The sequence below is a fragment of the Ambystoma mexicanum genome, chromosome 1q (genome assembly GCF_040938575.1).
Source record: "Ambystoma mexicanum isolate Mex_15411 chromosome 1q, UKY_AmexF1_1, whole genome shotgun sequence".
Classification (NCBI taxonomy): Eukaryota; Metazoa; Chordata; class Amphibia; order Caudata; family Ambystomatidae; genus Ambystoma; species Ambystoma mexicanum.
In genome coordinates, this window is record NC_090922.1 from 1537847349 (window position 1) to 1537872892 (window position 25544).

Sequence of the window (25544 nt, forward strand, 5' to 3'; positions counted from 1 at the left end):
GAAGGGAGGCAGCAAGGGCCTCCTAGCCCCATATTGGTAGCATGGGGGGGCAGGGGCAACACAACCACACACGCTTACCTGGGCCAGGATGGAAATTGCCGGGAGGGAGCGGAGAGAGGGGGACGCAAAGAGGGTACAGGGGCCTGGGGGCACAGAAACTACTTTGTGGGGGGCATCTGGGGTCGGCTTGCCCTGCGTAGCACTCACCTGCTTCCTGATGGTAAAGGAAGCAGGGAGGCTACCGGGGTCGCTAGACCCGAGACCACGGGCCAAGTTAGCCAATGGGGGACGGGGGGCGGGATGGGAGGCGGGAGCAGGGAGATCCAGGAAGGAGCGGGGAGAGGGGGACGCAAAGAAGGTACAGGGGGCACAGAAACTACTTTGTGGGGGGCATCTGGGGTCGGCTTGCCCTGCGTAGCACTCACCTGCTTCCTGATGGTAAAGGAAGCAGGGAGGCTACCGCGGGTCGCTAGACCCGAGACCACGGGCCAAGTTAGCCAATGGGGGACGGGGGGCGGGATGGGAGGCGGGAGCAGGGAGATCCAGGAAGGAGCCGGGAGAGGGGGACGCAAAGAGGGTACAGGGGCCTGGGGGCACAGAAACTACTTTGTGGGGGGCATCTGGGGTCGGCTTGCCCTGCGTAGCACTCACCTGCTTCCTGATGGTAAAGGAAGCAGGGAGGCTACCGCAGGTCGCTAGACCCGAGACCATGGGCCAAGTTAGCCAATGGGGGATGGGGGGGGATGGGAGGCGGGAGCAGGGAGATCCAGGAAAGAGCGGGGAGAGGGAGACGCAAAGAGGGTACAGGGGCCTGGGGGCACAGAAACTACTTTGTGGGGGGCATCTGGGGTCGGCTTGCCCTGCGTAGCACTCACCTGCTTCCTGATGGTGAGAGGGTGCACACTTAAATGCATGGGTAGGTGCCTGGCTGTGTGTGCCGGTATGGTGAAAGGTTGCACACATAAATGTACAGGTGGCTGCCTGGGTGTGCCTGTATGGTGAAAGGGTGCACACTTAAATGTACGGGTGGCTGCCTGGGTGTGCCTGTATGGTGAAAGGTTGCACACTTAAATGTATGGGTGGCTGCATGGGTGTGCCTGTATGGTGAAATAGTGCACTCTTAAATATATGGATGGCTGGGAGTGTGTGTGTGTGTATATATGGTGAATGGTGTGTATGCTTGTGTTCAGGGGCGCAACAAAACCTTCATTTCAAGGGGGCTAACCCTTCAAATGTTGGGAGAGGCGCTAACTTCATGTGTGATGGGGAGGAGAAAACTTATTTGTGTGGGAACATCTAACTTCTTTACGCATTTTAATGAGACTATTCTAGTGCAGCTTCAATGTTACAAGCAATTCACTCCTTTAAGTCTGAATGCACCCACTTATGGACGGCTGTGAGAATGACTGGTCTCCTGTTCCCTATCTACCCTTACAATCACTCCCCTGGCATGCAAGTACTAAACCCACATCAGGATTTCAATTTCTTAAAAAATTGGGCATTTGAAAACGGGTACTAAGATTGAAATGCTGTACATTAGTAATTGCTGGGCCCTTGTTAACAACAAAAACCAGGTGCTGCTTAACATCTGTGTCCTTTTCTGTCTGGCAACTGTTCTGTAGGTCAGCCAGGTCAAGTCAACCTGGCCCACAATTTCAGTGGGTGGTGGGGGGAGTGCTAAAGCCCAGTCCGCTCAATGGTGTTGCACCACTACTTGTGTTTAATGCCTTGATTACTTATTGGTAATCTTCATTACACCTAGCCTTATTCTTCCTCATCTCAGTACTTGTGTATGAGGCAGTACGTGTGCATGAGGCGACATGCCTCATACACAAGTCCTGGGATAAGGCAGAGGTACATGAAGGTAATGCCTGACTTAGCTAAATGTATTCTTCATTACTCCTAGTCTCACTCTTCCTCATCCCAGTACTTAACTGTGAGGCAAGGAGCCTCATACGTAAGCACTGGGACAATGAAGAGGGATGTGGAGGTAATTCTAGGCCAATTAGCTGATTTTGGAGTTTGGGTAGGAAATGGGAGGGAGAAGGGATGTGTTGGGGGCTGGGTTGTGCAGTAAATCATAATGGCCGTCCATGACATGCTAAGCGGGCAAGATATGTGGTATTAGTGGCTAGAGAGGCATTTTGGTGCAGCCAGTCTAGTCATTCCTCAGTTTGGTATGACTTTTTTTAACTGGGCATTTCTGATAAAGCAGTCCTGCTAAGTCTAATTACATGGCTTGACTGGCATTTGGGTTCTGTCAGTCCAGCCGTTTCTTACTGCGGCACTGTATATTTTTCTGGGCATCTGTGATAAAATTATATGATAAGTCATATATAACGCACCTGTACACAAGTGTTTTTAGGCTCGACAAGTCAAGGGAAGGAAAACAAAGAGAGGACAAAATAAATGATCGTACTAAACCTTGTGTCATTCAGATCATGCAAGTGTGAGAACGAGAAGTGCAAGGGGAAAGGGAGGGGGGAAGTGCAAGGGAGAGGGGAGGAGAAAACGGGGCAGCAATGCACTGAGTAAGTGCAGCCAGGGCAGGGTGGCTCTGGGTAGTGCAAGGAGAACAAGGGACTGTAGGGTTACAGTTACAGCCCCTAACTGTGTGGTAGGCTCGTAGGCAGTGCAAGGGTGACTGATCAAGAAAGAGCCTTGACTCAGTGAGACTGAGGGTAGCCAAGCAACCAGTTGGTACAGCAAACAGGTAGGTCAGCAGGGGAGGGAGAAAGAGAAAGCGGAGGAGACGAGGAACATTTTGAGCTGCTTCCGGAACTTCAGGTGGTCCGGCTCAAGTTTGGGAGAGGCAGGGAGGCCATTCCAGAGGGAGGCACGTGCAGGGGAGAAGGATCTACCCCCCCACTCTCTGCCTGGAGAAGCATCAAACCCTTAGGGCTCGAGACGGAAGGTATTTTGGAAGAGAGCTTTGGATGTAGTGCAGATCCCAGCCCCAGAAACCTTGTGGACAATGAAAAGGGTCTTCAACTTGATCCTTGCAGCCACCGAGAGCCAGTGGAGATATTTCATGGCTGGAGCGATACGGTCCCTGGGCTTGAGGCCAAGGGTAAGTCTCGCAGTCCTGTCTTGATTAGTTGCAGCAGAGGGCAGAGAGTAGAGGAAGGCAGATTGAGAAAGCGGCTATTGAACAGTAATCCAGCCTAGAGAGAACCAGGGCTCTGGAGACAGTGAGCTTCTGGGGGAAAGTGAGAAAGGGAAGAGTCCCTTTGAAGAGGTGCAGCTGATAGTGGGACTTCTTGGCGATGTCAGAGATGTGAAGAGAGTGGAGTTGAAGATGACACCAGGAATGAGCGAGAGAGGAGAGTAGGCTGAGGGGAGCCTCAAGGAAAGCTGGGTGTCATCCACATAACACTGTAAGTTAGAGGAGAAGGTAGAGATCAGGTGGGCCGAAGGGGCCAAGTAGAGGTTGAAAAACCAAGGTGAGAGGATAGAGCCCTGGAGAACACCACATGCAGAGAGAGGTGGCGGAGTGAAAGGGACCAAGTTGGACCTGGGAGGGGCGGTCCAAGAGGAAGGAGGTCAGCCACTCCAGAGCCTGATCCAGGATGCCCAGGTTCTCGCGGAGTCAATTGATCAGGATGGTGAGGTTGACCGTGTCGAAAGCAGAGGAAAGTTCCAGGAGGATGAGGACAGAAGGAATGCTGGAATCAAGGTTAGAGATCCGATCTTCACAGGTGTTCAGGAGAGCAGTTTCCGTGCCTCTGGCAGCTCTTAAGCCAGACTGATGGTCATGGAGACAACCAACAGATTCAGTGTGGAGAGTAAGCTGGCAGTTGGCCAGCTTTTCCAAGAGTTTGGGAGAGGGGAAAGTTCCAGTGGCAAAGAATGATTACAGAAATCGGCCAAAGCTGGATCAAGGGTGTCAATGTGGTCCTTGATGGTTCTGGAGGAGCAGGCGAGCACCTGTTTCGACGACACTTCCATAGATGGGACTTGAATAGAAACCTTGTCAGGTGTTAGAGAGAAAGAGGAGAAAGGAGGAGGAGGAGAGGGAGAGATGGCCAAAGGGGGCCGAGAGAGGAAGAGGAAGAGGGAGAGGAAGAGGGAGAGGAAGAGGAGATAGTGGACAGGATTTCCTGAGTTTTAGCAGAGAAGCGAGAGGCCAAAGTACAGAGGGCCTGTTGAGGGAACAGGAGAGGTAGAAACCGCAACAGGAATGGCCAGTTCCTTGCAGATTTGAGAGAGTTTGGCTGTGTTGTTAGAGGCCGCAGAGACGCAGGCATCAATGTGTGCTCTCTTCTTGATGAGTCCCATTGCTTCGACTGGCATTTTGATACAACCAGTCTAGGTATGTCTTAATGTGCCCTGGCATGCTTTACAGTAATTTTATTATGTGTCTACACTGATCTACATTGTGCAGCTAGTTGGACATGTTTTCATTGTGGCATGGCATTTTTAATAACAAAGCATTAATGTTCATGTGCACTGTTGGTGACTTGCATGTATTGGATTGGTGTTACCCTACAAACACTGTGGCTTTTTAGCCAATTTCTCTCACAATGTGTTGTATATTTCATTAAAACACATATTTATATCTTTCTCCTAGTGCAGTGTCTGGCATACCCCTTCAGCAACACGTTTGTGCATATTGCGCAAGCGTGGTAATCTAGGCGGGCCCATAGTGTGGCGCAACTCGTGATTTGCTGGCGAGTTGGGGGAGGGGCCCTCAGCATGGCTCGCAGGCTGGCCCCCAGATCTTGTGTAACGCCACTGGAAATAAGGCGAGAGTGATCAATAGTGTCGGACGCCGCAGACAAGTCAAGAAGAATAAGATTAGAGGAGAGCTTGGAGTGACGAGCAGAGAGGATTGAGACATGTAGAAGAGCAGTCTCTGTAGAGTGAGAAGGATTGATTGATTGATTTATTGAGCGCTTTACACCAAAGAGCTGTACAATGGAACAACAAATACATAGAAATAACAATTAACATTGTGAGCAGAAATTACAACTTGAATCATTCCACAAAACAGTGCAAAGAGCAATTAACTGAAAGAGGGGGAAGTCGAATGGGAATCGGAGTGTAGAGGGGGATGAGAGCCAAACTGAAGAGGAGGGAGGAGAGAGTGAAGGTTCAGATGGTTGACTACCTGAGCATAGACAGCCCGCTCAAGAATCTTAGAAATAAAGGGCAGAAGAGAGATGGGGTGGAAGTTGGCAGGAATAGCTGGGATGCGTTAAAGAATTTACCTCTGGGAAGGGAGGGGACCCCTGCCAGGCTCCCTGAGACTGCTGCTGCACTTGGGGATGGCCATCCCACATGGGAGACGGGTGCCCAAGGCCAGGTAAATGATCCCCAACCATCCTGGTATTCTGGCTGGCCCGCGTTACAGCTCCACCCTCTGGGAAAGGACGGGGAATGTCCCAGCCCTCCTTGGAACCACTGCTGGGCTTGGGGACGTTCAACTCACATAAGAATCAGCCGCCCAAGGCAAGAAATACGACACCCGCCAACCCCGGAGCGCTGGCTCGGCTGCGTTACAGAAATTCCCCCTGTCAAGGGAAGGGGACCCTGTCAGGGGCTCCCTGGCACTGCCGCTGTGCTTGGGTACAGTACACCCACATGGGAAATGGATGCCCACGGCCAGGAAATTCACCTGCAACCATCCTGCAGTTCTTGCTGGCCTGTGTTACAGCTTTTCCCCACCAGGGAGTCCCGGCAGTGTACCAATACCTCCCCAAATGGAAAAGATGTAACGCAGCCCAGCCAGAACTCCAGGACGGTTGGGGTGATGTCCCCGGCCTTGGACATCCGTTTACCATGTAGGTGTACCGTCCCCAAGCACAGCAGCAGCTCCAGGGAGCCCTGGCAGAGTTCACTTCCATCCTCCAAGGGAAATTCTGTAACACAGCCCAGCCTGCACTCCAGGATGGTCGGGGGTGATGTCCCTGGTCTTGGGCGGCTATCTCTCATGTGGTTTGACCGTCCCCAAGCCCGCCCAGCAGCGGGTCCAGGGAGCCCCAGCAGGGTCCCTGACCTTTCCTGGATTGAGAAGCTGTAATTCAGGCCAGCCAGAGCTCCAAGAAAGTCGGGGGGGCAATGTCCCCGGCCTTGGGCGGCTGTCTCCCATGTGGGTTGACCATCCCCAAGTGCAGCAGCATTCCCAGAGTGTGTGTAGTGGATGTGTAGTGTGCTGTCAGTTGTGTGCTGGCGGATCTTGATGATATTGTTAATGAAAGAGTTGATGGCAGTGGATCTCTCGATAGAGTGCAGTATGGGTGGACTGATGCAGTGCTTGATGGCTTTGAAAAAGGCACTGCGTTCACTGTTGGTCTTGGCTATGGTGTTTTCCTAGTACTTAGTCTTCCTGCTAGCCATTTTTCACCACCACCCTCTCTCCGCCAACCCCCCCATTTCCTTTGTACTCCCATAGACTATGATCATCCAATGCGCAAGCCCAACATACATCCTAGACAACGGCCATCATGAAGCGTCATAGTAAAAGTGCTTCATAAATTATTATTTACATTACATCCAAGAAGAATACTGCATGCCCCAAATTCACACATTTGGTCTCGCCAATCTATGGAATTGTTGTATAATTATAATGGACTGTACACATTGTGCCAACATTATCAGCAGGGGAATGAATTGAACGTCTTAGGCCGGTCTGCGGCTGCCGTGCTTTAGCCCTGAAGGTTGCACCCGCATCTCCCTGCTCTGTTGGCTGAGCGACCACCAGTCATTCACTTTCTTGTTCTTCCGCTTTATTTATGACTTGCAGCAATCTTGAGGCCCTCTCTCATGTTCTCTGTTTGCTCCCGGAACCAACCCCATAACCATCCCCGCCCCGCCTCTTGAAATCCTTGAAAATGAGGGGAACAAAATAAGCCAGAGCAACGCAACAAAGAAATTCTTCTAGAATGTGGGGGATTATTCGGTGAGTCTCTAATACATGACATACTAAACTCATTCCAAGTATGTAAGTGCTCCCCAGAGGGTCCCATGCATGAAATGGCTCTTTGACCATTTAAACCTGCAGCTCATGTACGTATTCTTCAGGTTAATGCTTATTGAAAGGGACACATTTTTTGTGTGTTGTGGAACTGGAGGATGGTGGAAGCCTTTCAAGCCTTTGACGGGATTGAGTTTCCAGATTGTAGAGGTATGGCGGTAGAAGGACTGCTTGCGAGTCTTCTCTTTACGGGCTAGCTTAGACTCCGACCTTTTGATAATTTTGCTACATGAGGTGCGAAAGCCAAAAGAGGTGTATAGTTTAGCAGCCAAGTATGTTGGTGTTCCATTTGTGACTGCTTTGTAGGTGATATATGCACTTTTTAATGTACTCCTGCTGGGGAGGTGAAGCCAGTGAAGCTTGTGCAGTGTTGAATCGCAGGCACTTGTAATGAGGTTGGCTGCAGCCTAGTGGGTTGGCTTGAGGCGGCCAGGTGTGCGGATGGAAGTCCAGAAAATAGGATTTTTCCTCCATCAATGTGTGAGATCATGAGGACTTGAACTACCGTGCAGAAGTCATGTGGCGTGAGTAAGGGTTTACTTATGCAGTCTGTGGAAATCTGTAGCCATGTGGTTTATGCATTTTTGGCTATCTGATTTTGGAAGGAAGGGTTACAATCGACAATGAAACCCAGGGACTTTACTGACTTTAACAGCTGATGGGTGAATCCATCCAGGCGTATGTTTTCCCGCCGTTGTTGCACAATCTGTTATTTTGTAGGTGGACCGATGAGGACGAATTTGGTCTTGGTGGGGTTTAGTTTGAGGTATACAATTAACACCCATGTTTTGATGGTATCCAGGTATTTGCAGAAGCGAGCAATGACCTAGGAGCCACTGACCTTAAGCTATACCCAAGTGTCATTGTGTATAGACTGAAGAAGATTGGAAACTTGGGGGACCCCGACATGACTGGGTGTCGGTTGTATCTGAATGAGCCCCTCTGTATGGCTTGGTATCTGCTGAAACCAATTTAGGACAGTTTCAAAGAATCCCATACTATCGGTGAGGAAGGAGAGGAGTGTTATGTGGTCAACTGTGTTGAATGCAGCTCAGGGATATAAGAGGTAGTTACTTGACTATCCTTACCCAGCATTCACAGTCAATGACTAAGTACCTGATTTCTGTTCCCTTAGGACAAATGAGGCTAAAGGAGTGGTCTAGTCTTCTTTACCAATGAAGACTTGCATTGGAAAAGCACCCAGGCCATTCTTCATGGCGTCCATACACTGAACCGACTTCCATCTCTCATCAAAGCATCCCAGAACTGGAGCATCTCCAATGTCCTTTTTTATCTGAGAAAACTCCTCCCCTCATTCTCCTGATGAAATAAAGGAGACATTTTCCTTTATCAGTTTTCCGAGAGACGTAGGGCCTCACTACAAGTACAACGTGGTGGTAAAATGATGGTAACTCTGTTATGGCCATGTTACCACACCACTGCACTATAGGGTTACGGTGAGGTGGAAGATTTACCTGCAGCAAAATGCTCTAGGTAATTCTAACGCCTCACTGCCAAAAATCCACTAGAACTGCCACACCACCTGTGAGGGGTCAGAAATGAGAGGCAGGCACAAAGTTGGAATGTGTTTATAAAAGAAAAAGGGGTTTCGATTAAGGCCCATCTGTCCCTAACCTAATGAAAATGCCCTTGCCTACACTTAAAATAAAGCAATCTGACCTTGTGTCCAAAATATATATGACCCTCGCATTACCATACACAATCAAAAGGTGCAAGGTAAATGTCTCTATTTTCAGTTCAACAAAAGTGTGTAAAAATCCAAATGTATAATTCCAACAAAACAATCCTTCTATCCAGGGGTTGGTTCCCTTCCCCTAAATTGTTTCAAGAAAACGATTGAAAATGTTCTGTTCCAGCAATGTTCTGTTAAAGTTAATGAAAATGTCTCGTTCACATAATACTTTCTTCAGGATGGCAAAGAAAAATGTATTTTCCAAATAACTTTTTGGAGTTTGGCAAAAGAAAGTATTTTCTACTTTGAAATTTCAAGCAGTTGTTGATATCAAACAAAGTTTCTCTTCCACACAACTGCTCCAAATGATTTCCTAGTGTACTCTCTTGCCAGGAACATGAATTTCTCAACTGAATCTTTAGATATCCTGGTTTACTCCCCTGCCAATCATTTCACCATTTTGGCTCTTGCACATCCTCTGGTGTACTCTCCTGCCATGTTCCCTCTTTCCAAACAGAATTCACTTCCTGATGTGTATCTTTCTCTGGGTCTTTTTTTTCAAATTATAACACAGATACACTTCTTCACTGGTTATAACTTATTGACTTAAGATATTACTTATTCCATCTTCCCCCGTATTGACATCCCATATATGGGGGTTTGTTAAATTTCTGTCTGTCAACTTCTTTCTTACTATCTCTTAACATTTGTCAGTGCTTGTTCCAAGTTTCTCCAAATTGACATCTCATATAAGGAGATTTGTACAACTTTTGCCCTTCAACTTCTTCAATAATGTCTCTTGGTTTATGGCAATGCATGTTCCCCAATTTGATTGAAAACCTAGTTATTACAGATAGAAGACTGATGATGTAGTGTGTGGGAGTGGAAGGGCTTCTTTCATTATAAACAATGTGCCAGTGCAATCAAGTTGTTCTAACTTTGTGTGCCTCATAAATGCTACCTGCCATGCAAGCACTGTAGTCAGCGTTTACTCGTTTGCACGGTAGAGTGCAAATGTCTAGGGCTAAAGGTGTCAGTCATGCCTGCAAACCACCTTTTGCCGTTCAAAAACACCAGGTCCTGCTGCCAAATACTGCAGAGATATACAGTGAGTTTATTTCAGTCTCAAGGACAGTTTAAGGATTTTTATTAAAATATATGTGGGACCTATCACTGTCCCTCTCTCTTGCCTTCCCATGAATATCCTCCCACACCAAGCGTCCGTTGCCCCTGGTTAGTACTAGGGACTCTCCACACCTACTGTATAATATCTGCCTTGACTTATTGATGTGCTTCCTATAGACAGGTTCCCTATCTCCCTCAGGGACTGCCTAGCTTCCCCTACTCTCACCAGATGTCCGTGTCATTCGCTCCACCAAGGGTTTCCTCTTTTGGATAGGACCCAGGTGGGCCTACAGAGAAAATTAGATGTAATACTGGAATACCCGTTGCTGAATGAATTATGCATCAACGAGAAGAAAACAGGTATCCGGTTTACAAGCACCCCTAAAAGAAGAATGGGTTATAGTTCTGTTGGAGGGTGGGCAATGAAGCACTAATTCCTACCCAAACTCTTATGTACCCGGGCTTCACAATTGTAATTGTTTATTTGTACAGTGCTTATAAAAAGGTGAAGTGCTCCAAGCGCTTCAAGGTGGGAAGGAGGTTTCCGAATGATCTAACAAAAAAGTAACTAGCATACTATGCCTGGCGTCATTTTTCCTAGTGCAAGTGCATGAAGTGTTTCAGGCGCAACCATATTAGGGGTGGGGGGATAAAGGAGGAATAGACAGAACTTACTAGGCCTAGTAAATTCAGGTCATGCAAGTGTACAGACGGAAGTGAGGGGGAGGGGGAGCAAGTGCGCCCAGTCCAGCTGGGCCCTGGGTTAAGTGTAGAGAGGCTACCCCCTCTCATGGAACGTATGCAGAAAGTGCAGTAATGCTGAGCATAGTGCAGACGCCGGGAGACAAGGGCAAAGACTGGCGGGGGAGCCTGAGACCTGTGAGGCTCTGGAGGTAAGCCAGACGACCAGTCGGCAAAAGCTGAGCAGAGTTAGGGGAGAGATGGAGGAGTGAGGCAGAGGGAAAGAGAGAGGAGGTTAACAGGGGAGAGGGAGAGAGAAAGAGGGAGAGAAGAGGGAAGGTCTAAAGGAGTTTCTGGCACTTAAGGAGCTTCGGCTCAAGGCAGAGAGAGGCAGGGAGGCTGTTCCAGAGGGAGGCACCTGCAGAGGATACAGATCTACAAGCAAATCTCTGTTTGGAAATACGGCTCACCAGCAAAGAGTTGGAGGATGAGCGGAGGGCTCTAGAAGGAGAGTATTTAGGATGAGAGTGTTGTAGATAGTGCAGGTCCCGACCCCAGAGAGCCTTGTGAAATATGCAGAGGGTCTAGAACTTGTTTCTAGAAGCCACGGGGAGCAAGTGGAGGGATTTCAGCGCCGCAGAGATGCAGCCCCTGAACTGGAGGCCAAGGATAAGTCTTGCAGTTCTGTTCTGGATGAGTTGTAGCGGACGGAGAGTACAAGTAGGAAGAATGAGAAAGAGGCTGTTGCATCAGTCCAGACTAGAGAGAACCAGGGCTCTGGAGACTGTTAGCCTTTGGGGGAAGGTGAGAAAAAGTAAAATACCTCTGAGGAGGTTCAGCTGGTAGTGGGACTTTTGGAGATGTCTGAGATGTGCGAAGAGTGGAGTTGAAAATTACCCCCAGATTTTTTGCCTCACGTGCAGGTGGGGGCACAGGCCAAGGGAGGCCGGCCAGTGAGAAATTGGGAAAGCGGGGGCAGAATCCCAATGAGGAGGATCTCGGTCTTATTGGCATTGAGGCAGAGATCGTTAGCAGCACACCAAGACTCAATTGCGGACAGACAGTGAGGAATGAGCAAGGAGGAGGAAGAGAGAGAGGGTAGCCTGAAGGAGAGCTGCGTGTCATCTGCATAACACTGAAAGTTAGAGGTGAAGGTAGAGATCCTGTGGGAGATAGGGGCCATGTAGACATTGAAGAACCAAGGGGGATAGGTTTGATCCCTGGGGGACACCACAAGTAGAGAGAGTGATGGAGGAGAGAAATGACCCAAGTTCCACCTGGGAAGGATGGTCAGAGAGAAAGGAGGCAAGCCACGCCAGGGCCCGATCTGTGATAGCAAGGGTATCACATAGATGGGAGATCAGGATGTTGTGGTTTACCGTGTCGAAGGCAGAAGAGAGATTGAGAAGAATGTGGATAGAAGGAGAGTTAGAGTCAAGACTTGAGAGCTGCTCTTCATGGGTGTTCAGAAGAGCAGTTTCTGTGCCTCTGGATGCTCTAAAGTCAGACTGATGGTCATGGAGCCAACCAACAGATTCAGTGTGGAGTGTAAGCTGAGAGATGGCTAATTTCACCAAAGGTTTGCCCAGGAAAGGAGTGATAGAGATCAGGCAATAGTTTGCCGGTATAGAAGGGTCAGCAGAGGGTTTTTTGAGCAGAGGGTTTTTTGAGCAGAGGGTGCACAAGAAAGTGCAGAGAAGTGGGGGAAACTCCAGTGGCAAAAGAGTGGTTGCAGAGGTCAGCCAAGGCTGGAGCAAGAGAATCAATGGAATCCTTATGGACCACATCATGTATAATGTGATCCAGGCTGCTGCACAGATAAAATAAATCCAAACTCGATTCTGTAGGTTACTCAATCCCTACTCTCATATCTTCTACAAAATGAAGGGGCTATCTAAGTTGCTATATGTTACTGAGATTGATTATGGGTTGAGAGTTTTAGTGTACGATAAGGTGGGGCCTCGGTCTGGAAGCGTACCGTGAGCCTGTCTGATTGTGTGCCAATAGCTGCTTTGGGCTCAACTTCATTAAGCTGTCAGCTAGACTGGAGAATCTTGTCCTTGTACAGAAGGCCATTGGTTCCTATGGTGGGTTCGCTATATGATGATCTAGCCGACACGCTGAAACATACAGCAATGGTGTCTTTGGCCAATTTTAGGGAAAGAGAAGAACAGGTGCTAAGTGGAATTGAACTATTCTCCAGAGAACTCATACACCATCCGAACGAGGTAAAAAATATCCTGTTTAGACAAAATTGGATAAAAACAATGGCAAGAATTAGAGAGTATAGGCTTTATAGGAGACTATCCCCTCTCGACAAACCATTGATAACAATCCCTAAATATCTAAAAAATAAATCCTTAATTGTTATTGGGCTGGCAATTTCTGCGATACAGACTGAACTTGCTAGCAGCAGGAGAAATTGCTCCAGTCAGATCCTCAGGAATTGGAAAGATAACAGGTTGTGAGCTATGTAAAAATGAAGATGTCTTACAGAACAGAGAGCTCTTGCTCTTGAATAGTCCAGCTTTAAAAATGGATAGTTTTTTTTTTTTGGCTGGGTCGGTATATACCCAATTCTACCATGTTAGATTTCGGGAACCTTTTTGCTCGAATCTTCAGTGGGGAAGAAACTGTTGTTTCTGTAGCTGACCTAAAGATTCTACATCAAGCTGGCTTGGTCAGATTAAGGTGGTAATATCTCTGGATTTTCATCTTCCCCTTTTCTCTCATTCTTCGCTGTCATTTTACTTTATGCACCTTTTGTTTGTGGTATCAGAATATCTCTCGTTAATTCCTATTCCTTTGTATTATGATTTCTTTTGAGTCACCGTGCTGGTGGTGGGGTTGCCTTAATCTTCCCTTGCTTCCTCCACTATACCCACCCAGCCCTACTCATCCTTTGAGAGCCTGGTCTGTAAATTGGTCATCTCCCCCTCCTCCTCTCTGACCATTGCCACTATCTACAGGTGCCACGGCACTACCACCCTGTTCATCTCTTCTCTCAACCACCTCCAAACTCCTCCTCTTGTGAGAATTCAACCTCCAACTGGACTCCCTTATCACAGCAGCTACTGCCTTCCTTGACCTCTGCACATCTCTATCCCACTCCATTCTCCTTTCTGGTCCAGCCCACTCGACTGGACAGACTCTGTACACCCTCATACACTCTGACCTCTCTCTCACCCCCTCTGGTCACACCATACTCTTGGACAGACCATTCTTTCCTCTCCTCTCACCTGGATCCCCTCTACCCTCTGACAGCACCTCCAAAAGCCCTGCCAACCTCGTTCATGAACACCCATCAAATGAAACGAGTGCCAGCTGCTACCTTCATATACACCTTCTTCCACCTCTACCCCCACCGCAGACTCTACCTCCAACTCTGCTCTCTGCACTCTCCATTTGGCCATTACGAACATCCTTGTCATGAGGATCTGCCTGAAACCTGCCTCCAAGCTTAATACCTGGTCTACGACTCCGAACTTGTAGCCCTGAAATGCAAGTGCAGAGCTGCGGAACAGAAGTGACAAACCTAAGGATCACCCTCTGACAAACTGGCCTGCCGCCTGCTCCAAAGGTAATACAGACTCTCCATCCGTGCCAAGAAAAGGACCCACATCTAGGCACGGGTATTTGGTGTATCCAACAACACGGCTGAACCCTTTAAAATCTGCAGTGAACTAGCCAACCCTTCCTCAGTCTCCCCATCCCCTCTTCCGTCCCTGGCCCTCTGCAACGCACTGGCAACACACTTCACCACTAAAACTCTGGACATCCTGAGCACCCTTGATACTGTCCCCCCCCCCACCCCTCTCTCACTCCCTTGCCTCCTCTGGCTTCCCAACCTCCTACTTCCTCTCTCTCTCTCTCTCCTCCTTCTCCCATGTCACACCTGATGAAGTCACCAGAGTTGTCCGGCTCTATGTTGGTCTCATCCAAATAGGTTTCCGCGTGCTCCTCCAAAACCATCAAGGATAGCATTGGCTCTCGTGCACCTGCACCTGCTGACTTCTGCAACCAATCTTTTGCTTCTGGCTCTTTCCCCTCCTTCTTTAAGCACGCCATTGTGCGCCCACTGTTGAAAAATCTTTCAGCAGACCCCACCTGTGCAGCCAACTACTGCTCTTTTCTCTCACCCACTTCCTCGGGAAACTCCTGGAGAAGCTGGCCTTTCCCCAATTTACCTCACACACTGAACTTGTTGGCAGTCTCCATGACCATCAATCTGGATTCCAAGCATCCAGAGGCATGGGAACCGCTTTTCTGAACACCTTTGAAAAACTGCTTGCATCTCTAGACACTTATTCTTCAGCTGTCCTCATTCTACTCAATTTCTCCTCTGCCTTTGACAGAGTCAATCACTCCATCCTCATAAAACGACTCCATGATACCATGGGTATCTCGGAACGGGCACTGGCCTAGCTGACCTTCCTAACTGACCATTCATCCCAGGTCATTCTGGGCACCTTCTCCTCACCTTCCTCCTTCTCCACTTGTGGTATCCCCCAGGGCTCAAACCTCTCCCCCTGGCTCTTTAACACTTGCCTTGCTCAATTGGCACTCCTCATTTCCTCCTTCTCCCCCAACTTCCAGCTTTATGCAGATGACACACAACTGTTCTTCAAGCTTCATGCTGACCCTCTTACATCGTCCATCATCCTGGACTGCCTATCTGCCATCCAGTCCTAGTGGGACCCCTGCTCCCTCTTTCTTCGCCTCGCTCTCACCATCCTCTATGGATTCTCCCCCTTCTCCTTCATCTGAAGCCAGAAACCTTGGGAGTCATCTTCGACTCCTCTCTCTCCTTCCTCCCTCACAATCAGGACATTGCCAAGAAGTCCCACTTTCAACTCTTCCATCTCAAAGGAATTCTCCCTTTTCTCACTTTCCCCTAGAAGCTCAATGTTACCCGAGCCAATGTCCTCTCTAGGCTTGCCTATTGCAATAGTCTTTTCCTGAATCCCATAGGACTCCATGGGAATGGTGACATGGGAGCACTGGCACCATTGACAACAATGTAAGTTCCTCCTTGAGAACTCGGCAAGTGGGTGCCACCCCACAGGTCTCACCCTGGTGGGTGAGATGGCACCCGCCCACAGAGTTGTAGTGTGCTGGTCTGGAAACACTTTTGCTGGTAGGCTTACCGGCACAGTTGTTTCTGGACCGGAAATATTGTAATGATGCCCATTATGTTGCACTGTAAGAGGAGTTGTTGGGAAGAAGAGTTAGTAACATTGCATGTGATTACTAGTATGGTTGTAACACTGCCGTTGCTGCAGACGGTTGCCACCAGATGCCTAATAATTGTTTGCCAGCCAGCGTCCCAGTGTCACTAGGACATTACAGGTCATGTTGGCCTGGAAAGTAAAGTCAGGTGGTGGAAAATGTTAGTCTCTATTTCTGTGGAGTTCCATAGCATTGAATGGGGATATGGGGGCACCGGCAGTGTTGGTAATGGGATCGTGGTACCATGATAAGTATGCCCTACGGGACTAGAGTTTTGATTTGAAAGTGTGGGAGTTGTTGTTGCACTATTCGTATTAGAAATGGTGCACTGCAAGTCCCAGTATTTTGAGAAAAATCGAGAAGCCAAAAAGCATATACAGATTAGAAAAGAGAATGTTAGGTATGCATGTGTGGGAAAGTTAATGAAATTGCATACACTGAGTGTTATTGCAATATGTTGGAGAAAACATTTCCATTTTGTTCCATTTATTTATTAAGAATTACACAGAGCACTATTGTAAATGTACCATGAAATAGTGCTGAAATGAATAGTGTTAAACACATTGCATTTTGTCATTTTTCATGCTGTGCTTTAGTAACATGCCTGCAGTTTTCATTTTGCGTGCGCATTGTGGGAGTTTTAGTGCAGCTTTGTTAGTGGGAGAAGTGGTTTTAAAATTGACAGAATGACAGAAGAAAATAACAGTTTGTACATTAGAATGGGTGATATGGGCAAGCATGCAAGCCTTTATTATTTATTGAAGTTTCGCACAGGTTCTGGCATTTAAACATGCTGTGGAAATGTTTCTAATGTGGGTTTCTTTTGTTTCACAAAAAAGACACAGCCAATGCTGCTGAAATTGTAAATATGTGTTGTGAAAGTCTTATGAACATTTTCATTAAAAAAAACGTTTGCAACTGCACAGCATTTTAAGTGAGTGCCATTTGATGTCAGGAGGTGGGACACATGAGAGGATGATTATTGAATAGATTAATGCAGGGTAAGTGGTAGGAACCCTGTTACGATGCATTGGTAAAAGAGTTGGAAATGTAATTTTAAAAATATGTGCATACCTGTACTTTGTGTTGATAAATGCAGCTGTGGATGACTCTGGAAGTAGAAATCTTGGAGAGTTTTACAGTAATTGTTGATGCAGGTGCTTGGGAATAACAGGAGACCTGTATGCTGAGTGTTCAACAGTACATTTGCAGTGTTGAACTGTTGAACTGAGAGTACAGATTTAGATATAGAGTTCTTGGTTGTGATTGGTGGATGGGTGTGTGACTGCTTAACAGTAGCCAACGCGGAAGTACTGCAAATAGCAAAGTGGAAAGGGAAGAAGGGCTGCTCTGTGTTACGGGGTCCACGGACAAGGCCTGCCACATCAGAGTCTTTGCAGGATGCCTGGCATGGAATGTGGACTGTGGGGATTAGCCAATCAGGTGTTCCGGTTGTGCTTCATAGAAAGAGAGGGTCGTAGTTGTTTTCATTGCTGTGTGTAGTGAAGATGGCTGTCGTTGCCGAGATAGACAGACTCAGCGTGCGGATGGTGGAGATTGTTTTATGACTAATCTGGAGAGGTATACAGAAATATGTGGCATTTCTGCCAACCTTGGATTTGAGGGAGTAGAGGTTTTTTGGTGTGCCTAGGCAACATTTGAAAGGTGTATTTGCACTTAGTAAATATATGGCTGCTTTCAACACTCCAGATGTCATTGTGGAGGGCTGTATTTGGGGTACGTTAGAGCGCTAAGTTTGCAGAGTGCAGTGAAGGAATTGCTAAAGGCACTAGTGCAGCTATTTCCATGTGCAAAGATGATATTTTCCCATATACCACCTAAGGCACTATGGACCTGCCACAATGTCTTCTGTCCTCAACAGGACGCAGGAAGGCGTCTTGTCAACACAGGCATAGCTTCTTTTTTGTGCAGTGTTGGGATGTCATCTTTTGAGAATGATAACATCAATTCTCAGGATGTGAATTGTTTTGCTGCGGATGGAATTTACTTTTCAAATATTGGAAATGCAATGTTCCTTTATAATGTAAGGAATGCACTTTGAAACTGCTCCCTCCTACAGAGCGGTGTGTCATAGTGCATATAGAGCAGAGAAATGTAAGGGTCGACTGCGCCATGTGTCATGTATAGTCTGCGATGCTTCCGCAGGGATCATTTGCCCCACAGGAGTGTCTCTTGTGGTGGCAGGAGCGGATGATGTGACAGTAGATGTCAGCCTGCTAGCCCCTTCAAAAGGTACTGCTTTCATTGTGGTTCGACCTTAGGTGTCGCTGCATGGAGGTGGTCCCGTAGCTATACAGACCCAGTTTTACGTGACTGAGTACTTTGCACTCAATGCATCGAACCTTGTCCGCAGGCGCCAACGGTGGTAAAATGCCTCCACACCCAAGTTTTACGCTGGGAGCTGTTGACAGGGATTTCCACTACCTCATCCTCTTGATCCACCTCTGTATCTCCATGTCTGTTCCCCTCTGCAGGCCTTGCAGGTGGTGATGATGATGATGGTGGTGGGGCCGCTGCAGCCGCCATGGATGCCATTATTTCCAAGTACAAAGTAGAGATAAAAAATATCCCTAATCTGCAGCAGGTGCTCTCTCCTGGACAGCCATAAACACAATGAGGAGCAGCAGTGGGTGTGTCCCTTTTGGGGTGCTGTCCGGACAGTTCGATACCCAGGTGGGGTTCCAAAAGTTACAAAAAGACATTAGATCAACCAGGACATCGGACCTCACAACAAGTTTGCCGGTCTGGGAACATCGGTACCGGTAGGCTTGCCGGTACCGTAGTTCCCGAACCAGCAAACTACGAATTGTGCTCGCAGGTGTCTTTCAGCCCTCAAGGTCTGACCTGGCAGGCAGAGCGGCACCCGCGAGCACAGCATGTCAGACGCACCAGCACCATTATGAACGGTGCAGGTGCATCCAACCTCCCTATTCCCATTGAGCCCTATGGTGATCAAATGGGAATGAGGAGTAATGGGGGTTTGACATAGCCCGGTAATTGCCCATTGCCGGGTGCCGGTAATATTAAGAGTTTGGTTGCAGCCATGCCGATTTTACCAGCATGGCTACCGCCAAAGAGGCCCATTGTCTACGACTTCTGCAAGGTGAAGTTTCAGCTTAACCACAAACAAAAGAAAACAAGGCAACTTTACCTTATTATAACTGGCGCTTCTCAGTTGGCCCCTAGAGAGGGCTGCAAGTTCCCAAAATATTTATATCCAACGTTCTCATAGAGTCAAAGCATCAGTTTGTTCCGTGCAGTTTTGGCCAGGAATCTTTCATTCACATCCCTGTTTTTCTGATTAAATTTATTCTGAACGTGATCTGTTGGGCGATCATATTTTGCCATCAATATACATTTAGCCAATGCATTTCGGTGTAAACCTTCATCAGGGCTGTATATAGGCTCTTGATTACATCATCAAGCTACGCATAGTCATACATTTGTCAATACAAGTTCATTGAATGATTTGTATACAATACATAAACAAATTCACACATACCATTTTGTTTGTCCCACGAATATTCAATTGGTACGCCAGAAAAAATAAATGAAAAACAGAAATTTTCATTTAGTATCAGCGTTACAAAATTCTATGTACACAGTTTAAGGACAGAAGAGTGTCCTAACTGATCACTTTCAATGCGCTCTCTCTGTCAAATCTGGTAAGCCCCAAAGGCTTTTTTTTTCGCAACCCTCACGGCTCCAGCCACGTGTGTTGCAGATGCGTGGTGAAAGGCATATGTTAATTGTGTCTCTGTGAAAGAAACAGGCTATGTAGACAGCCGTTCTAGCACGTATTTAATGATTGTATGAATCAAAGCGGCGGATGTTCTCCGACATTTACCTTCAGTTCCTGCGTTGTTCTGCCTTCTGCAGAGAGACATGCACGCGCATGTCTCTTAGTTCTATTTAAATGTTGCCTTGGATACGGAGTCGAGGCGCCGAGGTCCGACAGGAATGCCGGAGCATGTACGCCTCGCGCCCCATCCCCGGGTGATTACCCTGGGGTGGGGATGTCTCCATGACAACTCCTGAAATGCTATGTGTTACCAAGCTGTCAGCGCCGTTCTCGTGTGCTTGACATTAGTTTCAGACTGTTACTGTGAATGCGTGTACATTGTAGTGTAAATGCATGTTATAAGTGTAATAGCTGTTGTATAATTTGTGCTGTTCTAAATTTCTCATTATTGCGGATAACCATGTATCGCTACCTCTACTGACTAATGCTTACAGGTTATGTACAATGCTAACTATCATTAGCTTACTATGGGCCTCATTACACGGTAGGCGGTAAGGGTTTACCGGTACCGGTATTTTACCGGTACCGGTAAACCCTTACCGCCTTACTACGAGGTCCCTTTGCGGGTTGGGGAATTTAACGCCTGCTTTATGCAGGCGTTAAAAAATGAACCCACAAAGGGACCGGGGTGCTAATTACGGTACCGCAATTTGTGGTACTGTAATTAGCACATTCCCCATTCCCATTATGCCCTATGGGGCAAAAATGGGAATGGGGAAGGGCAATGGAGGAAGGAGGAATTACCGCCTTCCCAACCTTGGAATAGGGCAGTAATTCCCCTTTCCTCCAAGGCGGTACCGGTAAATTACCAGCATGAACCATGGCGCTAATAGCGCCATGGTTTACCGCCTACCGTGTAATGAGGCCCTATGTGTAGTATTTTTGTTCTTCATTTGCGGGTTTCAAACAATAGGTCTTAACTAAAGCAGGCACAAGTGTAAATGTACAAAAATAGAACTGTAGCGTTTACAATAAAACGACACGTAGGATTTTTCGTCCGAAAGGACAAGCAGAAAACCTTCACCCAAACAATGTTTTAGACAATCTAGCACATGATATTAGTGAAATTAAAAATAAATGTCATTCCAAATGTCAAATTACATCCGTTTCATATGTCGATGACTGACCTGGTTGGCCATTACGATGGCTGCTGTGGGAGTTCATACGCAATCATGAATGTTTAATTACAAAAAACACATGAATTTAATCTCCTCGTTCATTCCTTTAGGAATCAGCGAACTCAAACGATCTATCCAGAAAGTTTCTCGTTGATCCATTGTTTTTTTAAAGTTTTCATGTGGATCTCTCTTTTCAACTATTTCTAGGATAGCAAATCGAATCTGTGCCAAGTTATGTTTTTTGTCATGCCAATGTCTTGCCACAGCCGAAGTTTTGTTGTTGTTACGTATACAAGATCTGTGTTCGTTCCATCTTGTCTTGGCCGTTCTTACAGTTTGTCCAACATAATGCAAGCCACAATACATTTTATGGTATATATCACGTTTTGGGAGTCACATGTTCCAAAGCTTTTTAGTTTTATATTCTCTCCTGTATACGGATGTTTCAAAGAATCACCTTTCATGATGTAGCCGCAATTGCTACAATTTAGGCAAGGAAAAGTACCTATTCTCTTGGTGGCTTTCTTCTTTTGTGCTGGTATGGTCTTTACAAGTTTATCTTTCAAATTATGACTTTGTTGATAAGTGAATGTTGGGACCGCGTTGGTCGCAGGTGACTGTGTTCCAATGTTTTTTAATGATAGTCTTGATGCGGTTACTCTGTCTTGAGTGCTTGGATACGAATACTAGGGGAGGTTCATCTTCCTTCTCGGTTTTAGTTCTCAATAGATCTTCCCTTTTCTGAGTTGCTTTGCGTATTTCTGCTGCTGTCACTTCTTCTTTCATGTATCCACGGTCCAGACATTTCTTACCCATTTCTTTGACTTCTTTTTCGTACTCTACAGGGTTACTCACTAGTCTTTTTACGCAAAGCATCTGGCTGTATGGTAAATTTTTGATGAGGCTTGGTTGGTGAAAGCTTAGTCGTTGGAGTTGATTATTCCTATCTGTAGGCTTTCGAAAGATAGTGATCTGGTATCCTGTGTCGGTTATTCTGATTTGTACATCCAGAAAGTGTATACTTTCACAAGGGTATTCATGTGTAAACTGTATTCTCGTGTCCTTACTGTTTAGGTAATAAAAGAATTCAAGTAGTTCTTGTTCACTGCCTTTCCATATCCCAAAGATATCATCGATGTATCTTATCCAGATACCCAGATGTTGTTGCCACTGTTGGTTAAGTAAAACATTTTCAGTTTCAAATTTGTTCATGAATGAGTTTGCATACGAAGGGATGCACAGATCTAACTGATGCTTTGACTCTATGAGAACGTTGGATATAAATATTTTGGGAACTTGCAGCCCTCTCTAGGGGCCAACTGAGAAGCGCCAGTTATAATAAGGCAAAGTTGCCTTGTTTTCTATTGTTTGTGGTTTATGGAGGTCCTTGTGCTATAGGACAAGTTTAAACTGGCAGCTCCAGGACAAAATTATTGAAAAACTAACTGAGAGAAGTACACATTGAATAGAAGCGAGTAAACATTGTGGTGCCCACCTCTCTGGTATTTGTTGAAGTTTCAGCTTAAAACACCCTGGATTGGCCAAAAATGCACTTTTTACTGTCCGGGGGTACGGACAGTGTCTGCGAATACTACCAACATGCAGCACGGGTGTGTCACATGATGACATCCCCGGATGACCGCAGATTGGACGGTTGTCCTGCAGACACCCACTGCACGGGATATGGTGTGCGCATGCGTGCCTGTGCCCGTAGGACAGGGTAGGAGCCCCCAAACTAATTAAAAGTGTGACACGTGCGGCTAGACAAGTCTGGACAGACACAGTTTTCGGGGGCACGAAGGAATCGGATGCAATTGGGTCCAGGTGTCTGCAGGACATGGGTGGGGCCCCCGAACAAATGAAAAGTGCGACGCGATCTAGAAGACATCTCAAGACAGGAGCAATGTTCGGGGGCACCTCCATTTCGGTTACGGACTGCCCGGAAAGTGGGTGTTAGTCTTAGCAGTGTACAGTGGTGGCGCGAGTCATGGTTGAAACATTACGATAACTGGCGAATTTCTGGGGTTTTCCGATTTTACTTGTAACCATAATAACTCTTTAAGCAAGTTTCTCCACTGATTTTGTTAGGTTTTTATTAGTGCAACTTGGGTATTAATCAAATAAGGGAGAGAATGGGGATGTTTAGGGCACAGAGTTGGGTTTTAACTGTAAGTGTGATAACTATTCACTATACATGAGAGTACATTCTGAGTTACAGTGAGCCATGCAAGTTAACAACCTAAAATGCTTTAATCATGTCATGGGTGCAGTGGTTATGGTCAATAGTTGAAGTTGCTGTGAGAAACCTGGAGGTTTTATCACGTGTACTCCTTTTGGGTCCTCTATGCAGGTGGCCAGGGAAAGGCCATCGCATTTGGATCCTGCCCCTGGGGTTGGACAAGCGAGGTAGGACCACCTGGGTTGAGGTTCCTCAGGGATTGGAGGTGAGACACAGTATTCTAGATCCTCCTATTAAAAAAAAAAAAACATAAAAACCTGTCCCAAAAGTAGTCATAGGATATTGTTCAGCTAGTCCCATGACTCAAGAGCAGGGTAAGAATCAGTATTATACCAACCAGACTAAACAAAAGAAGAAAAAGGATAAAGGTAGGATATTTAATAATAAATCATGATATCCCACTTATCTTCAATAAGACTTTCCCCGACCCTCATGGATCATTTCAAAAGTGTTCCACTTTCCTCCTCCATTGACATGCCTAGGAAAACTGTGACGAAGAAGCGGCCACTAGGAGCTATGAAGATTACCTCCCTGTACCATTCAAGTACGCAAATTGTCCTAATTGGGGTCAGGCACACCAGGCAAGTGGAGCGCACCTGAAACCCCTTAAGGGAACTCGGGTGTATAAAAGGTGGAGCCCAAAGAGTAGTTTGGCTGAAGCAGAAGGAGAGAAGGCAGCAGCAGGAAAGCCAGTTTGATCCGTGAGTGCCCCAGGGAGAGCGAAGCACCGAGAGTCTGGGGGATTGCAGAGGAAAGTTAATTGTAATCTCTTGGCGAGGGAGCTGTGTCTCCAGAGAGACGGTGAAAGAATCCGAAGGAAGCCATGTGAAGTCGGTTCCTTTAATGTGGCCAAAGACTGCTTGTTCCCCTGGCTGGCTGGCCAACGGCATTCTAAGGGGCAGGTGGTGAGAGCGTGACCTCAGAGAAGCCAATCACTGGGGACCCGAGAAAACATAGCCGTTGAGTGGAATGCAAGCTGCAACCTGGTGTGTGTTTTCAAGCAAGCCTATACATAGTATCCCGTACGCGCATAAGGATGAAAGATGCACTTGTTGAACTTGTGGAAATTGGTCAGTCTAATAGTCGCAGAGTGATTGCCTGCATGAAAGCTCATTCTGAAATGTTTCAGTGTGAAACTGGAAGACTTATCCAATTAGAGGAGCTGTATACGTACATAAAGTAGAAGCAAAATCTGAAGTGTAAAAACCCTTGAGAAATATTATTTCCAATGGAATGAACTGAATAAAACTAAACAGATAAAAGAGAACCGATTGCTCCCCTTATCTGAACAAATAAGATTGCCTAGGAAATATTGAATAAAAGGAGAAAGTACAAGGAATCGATTGCACCAATACAAATAGAGCAGGTGGCTTGTAGATAAAAAAAGGCAAAAGCCATCCGTGTTGAACTTTGCATTGAGAAAAGAAAAAGACTTGCACTGAAAGTATGAACTGAATTTCATGAGCTGCTTATTATGTGAACATTGAAAGAAGCCTGAACACTTGAAGTAAAAACCACTATACTGGAATTATGAGCTACATTATATGAAGTGCTTATTATGTGATACTGTGAACTCTGAAGGAAGCCTGTAGGCTCTTGATTGTGTGACCTGTAATGACCTGTATTATCCATTGTGGTCTGAAACTGCGCCTTGACCAAGGAGCTGTTACCAAGAAGCAAAGGAAACGCAAAGGTGAAGTTCCTGGCTGCGTGACCTGCAATGGGTAGACCTGTGGTCTGAAACTGCGCCTTGACCAGAGAACTTAACATAAATCAGGAAACTCGTTGTGAAAGCAGAAAACCAAGTGCCACCAGACTGAGGGAAAAGAGTCCTGAGTGATAAATGTTCTGTGGAAAGATCAAAGCTGTAAGAGATTTTCTGTCTTAAGAACTTACAAGAAGCTTGGGGAAGGGAACCCTAAGATTTGTTGACTTGAAACTGTGCTTTCCCAGAGCTGTGATTAAGGTGCTTTATTTACAAGGTGACACTGAACTTGGGGAAGGGAAGCCCAAGTGTTGATGTCTTGGTACTGTGTTGAACTTAGGGAAGAGCAAGATAGCTGTATTTCTGTTTGATGTTTGAAAGATTATGAATTGAACTTTATAAGGACCTTAGATCATTCCCAAGAAGAGGCTGAAGACATAAACCAGAGCTGGAAATGGCTCAGAACCTTATTCTGGAATCACTGTTTAGGTTTAGGTTTTGGTTGCTACCCCAGCACAGTGTTTGTATTAGTTGTGAGGGCAAGAATAAGATTTTGACACAGATGGGCTTTTAAGATGAACATACTGACACATTCTTTTTTTGGGTAGGAAAATCCCTCCATATAGTATAGGGCAAGTTTGGCCTGCATCCATCCTGATTTTTACTTTGAATCTGTTGTCTGTGTCTTCTTCGATGATGCCAACCTTACAGCGCATAGGTTAAAGTGAATAACTCACATTTGCAAGAGCTTTAGCACATAGCTAACCACAGAACCTTGATATTATCCATTCAGTAGCGGGGCAGTACATGATTGGATTATACAGTACTTTAATTCTGTTGGTAACCTGGTGTGCAAGGTATTGCTGATCTTTGGCCCGCAACTGCTAATGTTCTTTATCCTATCCGTCATTGGTGTATGGTATGTTCCATTAAATATATCAGTTCTCTCCCCTGA

At 46.5% G+C, this 25544-nt stretch overlaps 1 protein-coding gene across 1 annotated transcript in view; it reads left to right on the top strand.

Annotated features, from left to right (window-relative positions):
- The window catches only part of LOC138551172 (zinc finger protein 182-like), a 59919-nt gene that overhangs the window by 23955 nt on the left and 10420 nt on the right, over positions 1–25544 (top strand). The gene's annotated exons all lie outside the window — the stretch shown is intronic.